Here is a 12,247-nt window from a genome sequence, read left to right on the forward strand (position 1 = left end):
TTGGTTGCTGTGGCTGTCCATGGTATATGCAATAATTTACGCCATCACCATAGTTCAAAGGCTTCAATTCTTCGATCAGCCATTCTTGGTGTCCAACTCTCACAACCATACATCATTATAGGGAAGATTATTGCCCTAACTACACTGCTTTTTGTATTTATATCACTATTTCTGCTTTTTCAGATCTTATTCATATTAATCATTGCAGTGTGGCCTAAGGTTATCCTGCATTTGATTTCAGGAGTAGAATTGCCATCATGAACAGTTTTTGATTTAAGGAAGATAACTTCCTCAAATCAATTTCTTCCTTGTCCATTTTAAATATCTCATGTCTGCAGCTATTGTCATTATCTTTGTTTTCCCGAAGTTAAGACTCAGTCCTACTTTTTCACTTTCATCCTTGATTTTCCAGAACGTTTTTTCCATTATTTTCAACCAATGGTATTATATGATCTGTGTTGTTGTTCTTAGTTGCGAAGCCATGTCCCACCATCGCAACCTCATGGACAACATTCCTCCAGGTCTTCCTGTCCTTTACCATCCTCTGGAGTCTGTTTAAGATCACACCTACTGCTTCAGTGACTCCATCCAGGCACCGTATTCTTCTTTTGCCCTCAATCTTTCCCAGCATTAAGCTGTTCTCCAGTGAGTCCTTCCTTCTCATTAAGTGGCCAAAGTATTTGAGTTTCATCTTCAGGATTGGCCTTCTAAAGAGCAGTCAGGGTTGATCTCCTCTAGGACTGACCGGTTTGATCACCTTGCAGTCCAGGGGACTCGAAGGAGTCTTCTCCAGCACCATAGTTCAAAGGCCTCAATTCTTTGGTGCTCAGCCTTTCTTATGGTCCAACTTTCACAGCCATACATTGCAACTGGGAAAATCATAGCCTTGACTATACGCACTTTTATTGGCAGAGTGATGTCTCTGCTTTTTAGTAGACCAGAGAAATGCTGTGGATATAGTTTATTTGGACTTCAGTAAGGCATTTGATAAAATAGACCACAACCTACTACGTGATAAAATAGAAAAAGTGGTTTAGACAGCATCACCATCAGATGGATTCATAACTGGCTGAACAACCACACTGAATGTGTCGTTCTCAATGGAACTGCATTTACATGGAGAGAAGTATGCAGTGGGGTACTTAAAGACTCTGTTTTAGGCCCAATACTCTTCAACATCTTCTTCAACGATTTGGTGAGGGATAGATGGGGAACTCATCAAATTTGCAGACGACATCAAGGTGGCAGTAATAGCCAACACTTCAGAGGATAGGCTTAAGATATAGAAGGACCTTGACAGACCTGAACACTTGGTGCTATCTAACAAAATGAAATTCAGTGGTGAAAAAAGTGAAATTTAGGCAAGAAAAATCAAATGCACAGATATAGTATAGGTGGTACCTGGCTCAATAGTAACTTGAGAGGGATCTTGGAGTCCTAGTGGACAATCACTTAAATATATGCCAGCTGTGTGCTTCAGCTGCCAAAAAAGCCAACACAGTTCTAGGCTGCATTACAGAGATAGAATCAAGATCATGTGAAGTTTTAATACCACTTTATAATGCCTTGGTAATGCCACACTTGGAATACTGCATCCAGTTTTGGTCTCCACAATGTAAAAAAGATGTTGAGGCTCTAGAAAGAGTGCAGAGAAGAGCAACAAAGATGATTAGAGGACTGAAAGCTAAAAAATATGAAGAACAGTTGCAGGAATTGGGTATGTCCAGTGTATGAAAAGGATAAGGGGTGACATGATAGCAGTGTTCAAATATTTCAATAGCTTGACTCCCTCTTCTTTGTGAAGAGGGAGAAGCTGAGATATTGGAACACCTCAGTAGACTTGTAATGTACTCTGTCTCTTAGTCTTTATGTCAACTTTGTATAACTTTTTCTATTTTCTTTTTATTCTTCCAATCCTGTTCCTTTTCTGATCTTATTTAATTTTTTAAAATCTTTTTTCAGTGCATGAATGGGTCTGAATTAGTGCTACTGTAGTGTGTATATGCATGAGAGAGACTGTTGTATTTACTGCAATGATAAAGCGCAGACTTTCAGACTTTAAAAATAAGTTGTAGAAATAGCACAAAGCAAGTGATTCCCAGAAAGTTTAATTGTCCTAATGAAGTATGTTAGCAAGCCTATTAAACTTCCTAGTTTAATAGGCTAGAGAACTCTGCAGTTTTTCTGTAAGTGTTTGCTTTTTAAATAAACTTACAAGTCCTTAATTTCCAAGTGAAAGGATATTTTATGCAATAGTTCAATCAATTACACTGTAGATATTTGTTGGACAATTTGGAGGCTTTGTGTTGTCTTCATTCCAATGATCTCTAATAATATAGTTGTCAGGGAATATTTTAAAAAAGATATTGCATTGAAACTACCCTGCTGACATTTTTTCAAGATTAATGTTCTAGAATCTACCATTGCTGTTATTTTAATCCCATTTTGCCAAATAATAGAACAGCTGTTAAAAGTTTTTGTTTTTCCAATGATTGTTAGAATTGAATCTCAGTTTATTAATCACTTTATATTACCTGAAAACTTTAAATAGAATCTTAGCCTCTAAACTTCAATGCCATAACATGTTGAATAATATCAAACAGTAACCATTATGGACTTCAATATTTCATATTAGTTTCATATTGATAATGTTGGCCCTGATACTTTTGGGTACATACTCACATAAAGATAGACTAGCTCTTGATACTTAGTTCCAAGTGTCTCAATACTCATTTTATGGAGAAGTTAACAGATTTCATCTCCTTCCTTAAAAGCAGTTGCAAACTAGCTTCTCTGTTATATAGCATTTACTATATTTGCCTTTGTTTTCTGGAGTCCTGAAGTCTTGCTAGGAGGAGTTACATTAAATGAGCATTGCAACTTTATATTATTCTGAAGTATTTATTTCTCATCTTGCATCCCTCACATTTGAAATTACTTTTAATACTTTGTTGCAAGTTTTTACTATTACTTATAAATATAGGTAGTCCTTGAATTATGACAATTGAGCCCAAAATTTCCATTGCTATGCTAGACAGTGTTGAGTTTTCTCCATTTTATGACCTTTCTTGCCACAGTTGTTAAGTGAATCACTGCAGTTGTTAAATTAGTAACACAGTTGTTAAGTGAATCTGACTTCCCCATTGACTTTGCTTGTCAGAAGATCGCAAAAGGTGATCACATGAATCTGAGATATCGCAATCATTATAAATACATGCCAGTTACCAAGCATTCAAATTTTGATCAGGTGAGCAAAGGGATGCTACAATAGTTGTAAATGTGAAAAATTGTCATAAACCACTTTTTTTTAGTGCTGTTGTAACCTCAAATTGTCACTAAATGAATGTTTGTAAGTCAATGACTACATGTATTTAGAAATTTTTGCATTTCTGGTGTATTATATTAGTAAGGGAGATGACCTGTTCTGTTGGTACATATAATTGTTGAGAATATTTCTTTTGCATGTTCTACAACAATTTTCCTGCATTATATTCTCTGTTCAGTGGACTCTATCTTAAGCCAAATTAATGAAGTACAACAAAGCAATATTAATAAAGTTTATGTTCTTAACATATGGAAAGGAATATTTGTTCCATAAACAGAATTATTTTTAAACAAATTCCTGCATGCTAGAATCTATATTTTAACTACAAGGCTAACTATGTCTATTTTAACTATATTTCAGATGTGATTGAAACACTGCTATGAAGTAATTCTGAAGTAGTAGTGACTAATGATGACATTGAAGTTCATACAAGATACAGAGTCACCAAATCTTTGTAGTATAGTAGGTACATTAATTTAGTGCAGTTTGTATATCTGTTGTAGTATTCTGTATGCATATAATGCAATAAATGTAATTAACATTAATAGCTTTATTTATACCTAAGTATTTAACAGCTACAAATTGCTACATTGTAATAACAGCTACAGTTTTTGCTTAAAGATAAGAATTCTTACAGCCGTTTGAGGAACTGAATTGAACTGTGAAAGTGGTTTGTCAACTAGGGGAAGGGGATCTTTGTTTTAAAGTATATTTTATGGATTGTTGTGAGCCACTTAAGAGTCGTATGAGATAAGTGGCCATATAAATCCTGTAAATGAAACAAGCAAATAAACACAATCAAAATTCTGATCAGAGAGGATCCTTAATAAAAACTGACAATGACATAACAACATTAATTAATCTGAAGGTCCTGTATATAACGCATGCTTCTTTTCAGCAACTTCCAAGCAGAAGCTTTTACAATGATGCTTTATTTAGCGCTAACCTTTAATTGTTTTGCCTCGTTATTTGTGTTTTGTGGTCTTGTCTTTTACGGAAGAAATATAAACTTTACTAAGAGATTCCCAAATGTGCTGTTTTTATGGTCTTTTATCACTATTACATTCTAATCAACAGTCTAAAGCTGTGATGGCGAACCTATGGCATGCGTGCCAGATGTGGCACACAAAGCCTTCTCAGTGGGCACGTACATCATTGCCCCAGCCCAGCTCCAATCACGTTTCTCCATTGTGTTTCACTCAACCAATTCCAACTTCTCACAAAAGAAAAAGATCTCGCGAATTTGGAATTGATTGAGTGAATTTTTTCACTCGTACGCTTCACAATGGGGGAGGTGGGGTCCCGTCCTCCTAAAGCCCATTACAATGCAGAACCACAGTGTGACCCATGCAGCTCTTTCACCCCTCTGCTGCGGCTCCCTGTCGTCCTGTCATGGCAGAGGAATGAAAGAGCTGTCGTCCTGTCGCGGCGATAGCAATGGATGGAGCCTCAGTGTGGAAGCAAAGCGCCCTGCACTTCCCTTTGCACGGCAACAGCATTCCACCTTCATTGCGGTACATTTGCTGTTGCTGCCAGCAAAGAGGGCTGGGAGAGAATGGGGGGTAGATCTTGCAGGGTGGGGGCCATCCCCCAAGCCTGACCTTCCTCCTCCCTCGTCGGCAAGAGAAAGAAGGGGGCAGGGTAGGGAAGTGCTCTCCTCCCCCAGCTGAGCGCTGAGCACAAAAGCACAGTGGGGGTGGTGGCTGGCCCAACAGAAGCACCCCCATTGGTGAGTTGGACATGGAAAGGCCTGGCCCAGCTCTCACAGCTGTCCCACTGTTTGGCACATCTAGACGTGAGCTGCCGCCTTTGAAATGCGCCGTGCCTTTGAGGAAGCTGGGCAGCGATGACTGGGGCTGTGGGGGGGCAGTGGAGGCGTCAGGGCTGCTCCCCCCTCCTCAGCAAGCCAGGTCTGGAAGAGCACGGAGAGTTGTGGGCCGAGCGCTGGAGCATCAGAAGGTGCGATCCACGTCACCCCAACATGCGTTTCTAGTATGCGCTCCTCTGTCCCAAAGTGGGATTAAGTGGGGGATAGGGGGAAGGGAGCAGGGGGAAGGGTAGGGGAGCTTCTAGGAGGAGAAGCCTGGCTGGCTTTCCTTTTGGCGTGGGGCAGGGGGGAAGACCCAATAAAAATCAAATTTCCCCCAATAAATGGGGAAAATAAAGGCCCAGCGGTCCAGAGTCCCAAAAGCGGGGTGGGGTCTGTTTTTTGGAGGATCGGAGAGGAAATCAGTTGAAATCTGAGCGGGAGGCTATTCAGAAAGGGATCTACCTGGGTCTCTTCTTCCCTCTCCCTTAGATTCCTCCCTCCCGGTTTTCTTCCCTAGCCTCGTTTTAAGGGGGAAGCAAGGTGGGACAATAGTAGCTAAAAGGCTGCGAAGGGGGTTAGGGTTTATTAAAGACGGGGATGGGGAGGAAAGATGCCATTCCTTTCCCAAGGACCCAGGGAAAGTGGAATAAAAACGTGTGTGTGTGTGCGCGCATGTGCAAATAACAGCCCGGGACAACTTCAGCCACGAACAACAGTTGCTGTTATTTTTGCTGAGAGCTTCTAAACTACACAGCATTCTTTAATAAATACTAACAATAACAAACCATAATATACAGGATTAAAGGAAGGAAGGTGAAATCAGAGGAGGGGAGAAGGAAGGAAAAAGAAAGAAGGAAGGAAGGAATAAGGATGTGATGGCCCTCCAGAGGCTACTGCACTACACCCCCATCATTCCTGAGTTGTGCTGTTAAAGAAATCCAGTGCCACCAGGGAGAAGTCAAGTTGTGAAAGAGCGATTGAAATTCCTCACAAAACCTCGATCAGGTTAAATTGCCATGTTGGTGCTTTGTGATAAATAAGTGGGTTTTGGATTGCAGTTTGGGCACTCGGTCCCTAAAAGATTCGCCATCACTGGTCTCTAAAGTATGAAGGCATAGTGGCTCAGTGTCTTTTTTTTTTTTTTTTATTGAAAAAGTTTCATTAGAAAAAAAACACAGTTTTCCCACAACCCTCCCACCCAACCCCCCCTCCCCCTCCCCAACTTCCCAGAGCAGAACACAAGGTATTTCAGTTGACTTTTAACAATAAACTAAATTGCTTAACTATCCATTAAACTAACACCCTCTAAAAAAATAATTCTTAACCCCCCCCCCCCCATAGATAAAATCCTGCTTCTTGGATATAATACCTCTAAAATCACTCATGTAGCGCTTATACAATTAAAGATTCATTCATAAGCTATTTGATATTTTTTAGTCTGGTACTTATTTTGAATATAATCAATCCATCTTCTCCAGTCCTGTATATAGCTTTCTTGTGTGTGATCCTTCAAATATGCTGAAATTTTAGCCATTTCAGCTAAGTTAGTTACTTTCAGTATCCAAGCATCAATAGTAGGCAAAAAGTCCTTCTTCCAATGTTGTGCTATCAGCAATCTTGCTGCTGTTATTAAGTTCAAGATCAGTTTAGTCTCTGCAACTGTACAGTCCATAGTTATACCCAGTAGAAACAAGTGTGGAGTAAATTTCAGTCTTTTTTTTTAAATATTCTGCATCACCCACCAAATCTTTATCCAGAATGCTTTGATTTTTTTACAAGTCCACCATATATGATAAGTTGCATCATCACAATCACATCTCCAACATTTAGCTTGCACATTAGGATACATACATGATAGTTTTTTAGGATCTAAATGCCATCTATAAAACATTTTATAAAAGTTTTCTCTTAAATTTTGTGCTTGTGTAAATTTCACATTTCTAATCCAAATCTTTTCCCAAGTCTCCATCATCACTGGCTCTTGAAAATTTTGTGCCCATTTAATCATGCAATCTTTAACCAGTTCCGTCTCAGAGTCTATTTCCAATAAGGCATTATACAACCTTTTGATATGCATTTGTTTTTGATCTCTAATTTGTTTTACCAAATTTTCCTCATTTTGCACAAAGCCAATTTTTTGATCTTCCTTCCATCTAGCTTGAAGCTGACCATACTGAAACCATGTGTAAATTATACCTTCTTCTCTCAATGTATCTAAAGATTTCAAATATAATACCCCCCTTCTCCATTGAGAGTGGAGACAGCAGCCAGGTTGGGTAGCAGCAGCCAATCAGCATGAAGGACTGAGTCTATCAATAATATCAAGTCCCGCCTTTGTTGCCGGGCAGACCCGCTTTAGACTCAGTCTTTCAGCTTGATCTGGCGTGTGGGTCTACAGCTCCTACCTTTTCTGGCTTTCTGGCTCTGTCTGCATGGTTTATTCTGGTTCTTTGACTTCGGATTCCTCGACTACAAATTATTGATTGCATCCCTGATCGGTTGACTGACTCTCGGACTGCTTACAATGTTTTCTTGTGGTATTTAACACTTCCCCCATTCATGGGCTGTTTGCTTCGCTCCCATTCGCCCCTGGGGGGGGGGGGAGGGCGATAATTTTCTGCTGGTTGTTTGGCGCTGAGCGGTTTCCAAAGGACTGCTTCGATCTGCTTAGTTTGTCTCCGTTGGCTGGGTTCGGCTCGGATTGCCCGTTTCAAGTCGCGGCGGCCGTTTTCCTCAATTTAGATTGTTTGCTGCCCTTTGCAGCCTTGGGACTAGCGAACGGCTATTTTGCCTGCCCTCAAGAGGTTTGGCTTCGTTGTGAGGGCAGCAGCCATTTTGAATACTAATTTCAACATTTGTGCTTCAACGTTGTTGCAATAGGAGAACTCTCTGCCCTTAGCAGGCTTTGGCTTCAGCTTTTGGGCGGCGGACATTTTGTTTGCCCCTTTTTCATTGTGGATTAAGTTCTACCTCCGTTGCCTTAAGAACTTTGGACCCTGTTGTATGTCCTATCTGTTTCTGCTTCTGACAGACAGCATTGCCCTCTACTATTTGTATCTGAGCCCCAGGAATATTGGAACCTTTATTATCCTTTGTGGCCAGTCACCTTTGAGGCTCTTGGCAGTTTCCACGTTGCCCTATTGACTGTTCAGTTGGCCTTACTGCCCTTTCGTCCAGCACAGCAGACATTGTGGAGCTCTTTCGCCCAGCACAGCAGGCTTTGTGGAGCTTTCGCGCCCCCTGCCCCATCTGAACTGTGGACTTTCTAGGGGCTGTTGAGTGGAGTCTAGCGCTCCCATATTGTTGTTAACCTGCGCATTTGAACTTGTGGGCTTGTTAAGATCATCTGTGCTCCCTTAAGGTGATCTTTGCCAGCATTATGCCCAAAGCGCTTGCAAAATCAAAACACGGCCGCAGGGCCTGTTCCTCTGGCAATCATGGCTCAGACTCTCTGCCTGCTGCTCAACCTTTGGCTCAGGAGGCCTCTCAGGAGCCATCCCCAGTCTCACATGCGCCTTGCGCCCGTAATAGGCCTGACAAACATGGCCATATATCCAAAGCTGAGCGAAGAAGGGACAGAGTGTTAAAGAAATTATGCGACAAGGCCTGCGCTAATCTTACCTGTGCTGGCAATCAGGCTTCTTCAACGGGCGAGACTTCAAGCCAAGCAACTGTCCCTCATTCCATCACTCCGGACCAGCTGTCACTCCAGGACTGTCCTGTAACCATATCTACTACGGATCTCTGGGGATCTGATGCCTCTTCCCAGCCTGTTTCCTCTCAGCCGGGGCCTGTACAAAGTTCTTCTGTGCCTGACCCTCCAGCTGCCTCTGCTCCTGAGCCTTCGTCATTGCCTCCTCCTCCTGCAGCCTCTGAGCCTCAGTCGGTGCCCGGACAGATTCCTGGCCAACTTTCCCCGGAGCAAATTCAACGTATGATTGAGGCTGCGGTGCAGAGGTCCCTGGACGCCCGTTCCTGTATTTCCAGCCGCGCAGGATCAGTGAGGTCGGTTTCTCCGGGCTCGCCGGAACGTCCTACCCCTGAGAGGGTCCATCACAGGGCTTCTGGCTCTCCTTCCTGCTCCCACTCTAGTCATTTTTCGACTATGACGGCTGCTGAGCTCAGCGATTCGGGCCTTTCCGACGATGACAACCTTCCGCCGGACCAGCCTTCCTTTACGGGGTTGTTTCCGCAGTCATTATTCAAATCATTACTGTTTAAAGCTGTTTCCACGGCTCGCATGTCTTCTCCAATTGTAGATCTTACCTGTGCTGGCAATCAGGCTTCTCCAACGGGCGAGACTTCAAGCCAAGCAACTGTCCCTCATTCCATCACTCCGGACCAGCTGTCACTCCAGGACTGTCCTGTAACCATATCTACTACGGATCTCTGGGGATCTGATGCCTCTTCCCAGCCTGTTTCCTCTCAGCCAGGGCCTGTACAAAGTTCTTCTGTGCCTGACCCTCCAGCTGCCTCTGCTCCTGAGCCTTCGTCATTGCCTCCTCCTCCTGCAGCCTCTGAGCCTCAGTCGGTGCCCGGACAGATTCCTGGCCAACTTTCCCCGGAGCAAATTCAACGTATGATTGAGGCTGCGGTGCAGAGGTCCCTGGACGCCCGTTCCTGTATTTCCAGCCGCGCAGGATCAGTGAGGTCGGTTTCTCCGGGCTCGCCGGAACGTCCTACCCCTGAGAGGGTCCATCACAGGGCTTCTGGCTCTCCTTCCTGCTCCCACTCTAGTCATTTTTCGACTATGACGGCTGCTGAGCTCAGCGATTCGGGCCTTTCCGACGATGACAACCTTCCGCCGGACCAGCCTTCCTTTACGGGGTTGTTTCCGCAGTCATTATTCAAATCATTACTGTTTAAAGCTGTTTCCACGGCTCGCATGTCTTCTCCAATTGTAGATCCAGTGCCTTCCTCTTCAGCTGACTCGTTGGACCCCATGTTTGCTGAACCGGCTAGACCAACTACATCGGTGCCTACTCCGCCCCTCTTTTTAGATACGGTTAAACGACAGTGGTCCTCTCCAACTTCGGCTGCCCTGCCTTTGGCCAACGATCGACGGAATTTTAATGTGGCTACGGAATTGGACTCCATCCTCCAAATTCCCGCTGTCGACGCTCCTATTGCCGCCTTGCTGCCCAATGTCAACATTCCAGGGGAGCCAGACGAAGCTTTACGTCCTGATGAACGGCGATCGGACTTAGTCCTGCAACGAGCACATCAAGGATCCGCCTGGGCTATTCGAGCCGCAACTACTGCCTCCTTTTTTAACCGGACTACTCTGCTCTGGTTACGGCAGTTGCAGGAGAAATTTTCACCAGAGGATTTGCGGATCAAGCAGGACCTGAACAAAATTGTTGCTGCCCTGCAGTTTTCAGCGGACTCTTCCCTGATCGCCGCCCGCTTTGCTTCCAAGGCTCTGGCTTCCTCTGTGGCTGCCCGCCGTTTAGTATGGTTACGTCACTGGCAGGCTGATGCGAGACATAAATGGCGTCTGGCATCCATTCCCTTTGGAGGTGCCAAATTATTTGGGGATGCCTTGGACCCGTTTCTCACGGAAACGAGAGACAAGAAGAAGATCTTGGCCCCCATCTTCCGCAGGGGGGAGTCCCGTTTTTCCCCTTATGCCCCTCGTTCTCAATTTAGAGGTAACGATGTGGGTGGGTCTTCCTCCTTTGGATCCTCTCGGCCTCCTCCTAACCTTAATAGGTTCCGGAGTGCGCAGGATAGATCGGTTCGGGGTGGGTCCTTTGTCTCGAAACGGCCCTTTCGGGGGGGAGGAGGTCGTCCCTACCGGCGCCGTCGTTAGTTGCATCTCAGATCCTCCCATAGGTGGCAGGTTGGCCCTCTTTGCTGCTTCCTGGGAGAGATCTACCTCTGATAAATGGGTCTTGGCCACTTTAAAATCGGGTTTGGCCATCGAATTTCTTTCCCCTCCTCCGAGTACCTTTGTTTGCTGTCCGACTTCTCGTAATCCGGAAAAACGGGTCCTTATGGACTCTGCGGTTCAGCATCTCCTTTCCATCAGGGCTATCCAACTTGTTCCCCCTGATCAACGGGGTACGGGTTTCTATTCCCGGGTTTTTCTGGTGCCTAAATCCTCGGGGGGGGTGGAGACCCATTCTGGACCTAAAACGGTTAAATCGGTATGTTGTATACTGGAAATTCAATTCTTTAAAATCCATCCTCGACGGTTAGGAGGGGCGATCTCCTATCTTCAATTGATCTGACTGAGGCCTATTTACATGTTCCGATTTGTTCTTCTCATAGACGTTATTTGAGATTTTGTTACGGGGGGATCCATTATCAGTACAGGGCCTTGCCCTTTGGTCTTTCCTCTGCCCCCCGTACCTTTACTAAAGTGTTAGCGGCCTTGGCGGCCTCCCTCAGGGTTCGTTCAGTGAGGTTACTTTGTTATCTGGACGATATTCTTGTTTTGTCCTCTTCTCCCCAACAAGCTGTCCAGGATCTCCAGCTAACTCTGGAGACTTTGGCTTCTCATGGCTTTTCGATTAATCTTGAAAAGAGCCAATTGGTCCCCTGTACCTCCCTGGTCCATTTAGGGACCCTTATTGATTCCGTCCAGGGGAGGGTTTTTCTATCATCAGACAGACAGGATAGCCTCCGAGACCTGATTGCTAGGATTGAAAGGTGTCGTGCTGTGTCCCCTTATGTTCTTTCCCAACTCCTAGGGAAAATGATTTCTGCCATAGCCATTGTTCCCTGGGCTCAGCTCCACGCCCGGGAGCTTCAATGGTTTCTTTTACCTTTGCAGAAGGTGGGAAGAGCCACCTCAGCAAGGCCGATTCCTGTTCCCCCAGCAGTTCGCAGGTCCCTCAGGTGGTGGAAATCACCAGCTCTGTCAACCGGTTCCCTCTTCCTCGAACCTCAACGGGTAGTGGTCACCTCGGATGCCAGTCTCCACGGTTGGGGGGCTCATTGTCAAGGGCAGATAGCTCAAGGAACTTGGACTGGCCGGGACGCCTCCCGCCTGATCAACTGGCTGGAACTGCAGGCTGTCTTCCTGGCCCTCCGGGCATTCCGTCGACTTGTGTCTGGGGCACACGTTCTGGTGCTCACAGACAATGTCACTGCCAAGGCACACCTCA

General features: G+C 44.6%; 1 protein-coding gene across 5 annotated transcripts in view; it reads left to right on the forward strand.

The window, feature by feature from the left end:
• Positions 1-12,247, forward strand: part of SPIN1 (spindlin 1) — a 60,022-nt gene that overhangs the window by 16,020 nt on the left and 31,755 nt on the right. For 2 of the 5 annotated variants that reach the window (XM_070938699.1, XM_070938693.1), the window contains exon 3: positions 3,686-3,787. The exons of 2 other annotated variants lie outside the window; for them this stretch is intronic. The gene's annotated coding sequence lies outside the window, so the exon portion shown is untranslated. Of the gene's footprint in view, positions 1-3,685; positions 3,792-12,247 lie in introns of all 5 variants that reach the window. One more of the 5 variants, XM_070938694.1, reaches the window with a different exon arrangement.

The sequence above is a fragment of the Pituophis catenifer genome, unplaced genomic scaffold (assembly GCF_029215685.1).
Source record: "Pituophis catenifer annectens isolate HBS135680 unplaced genomic scaffold, rPitCat1.0.hap2 SCAF_2, whole genome shotgun sequence".
NCBI lineage: Eukaryota > Metazoa > Chordata > Lepidosauria > Squamata > Colubridae > Pituophis > Pituophis catenifer.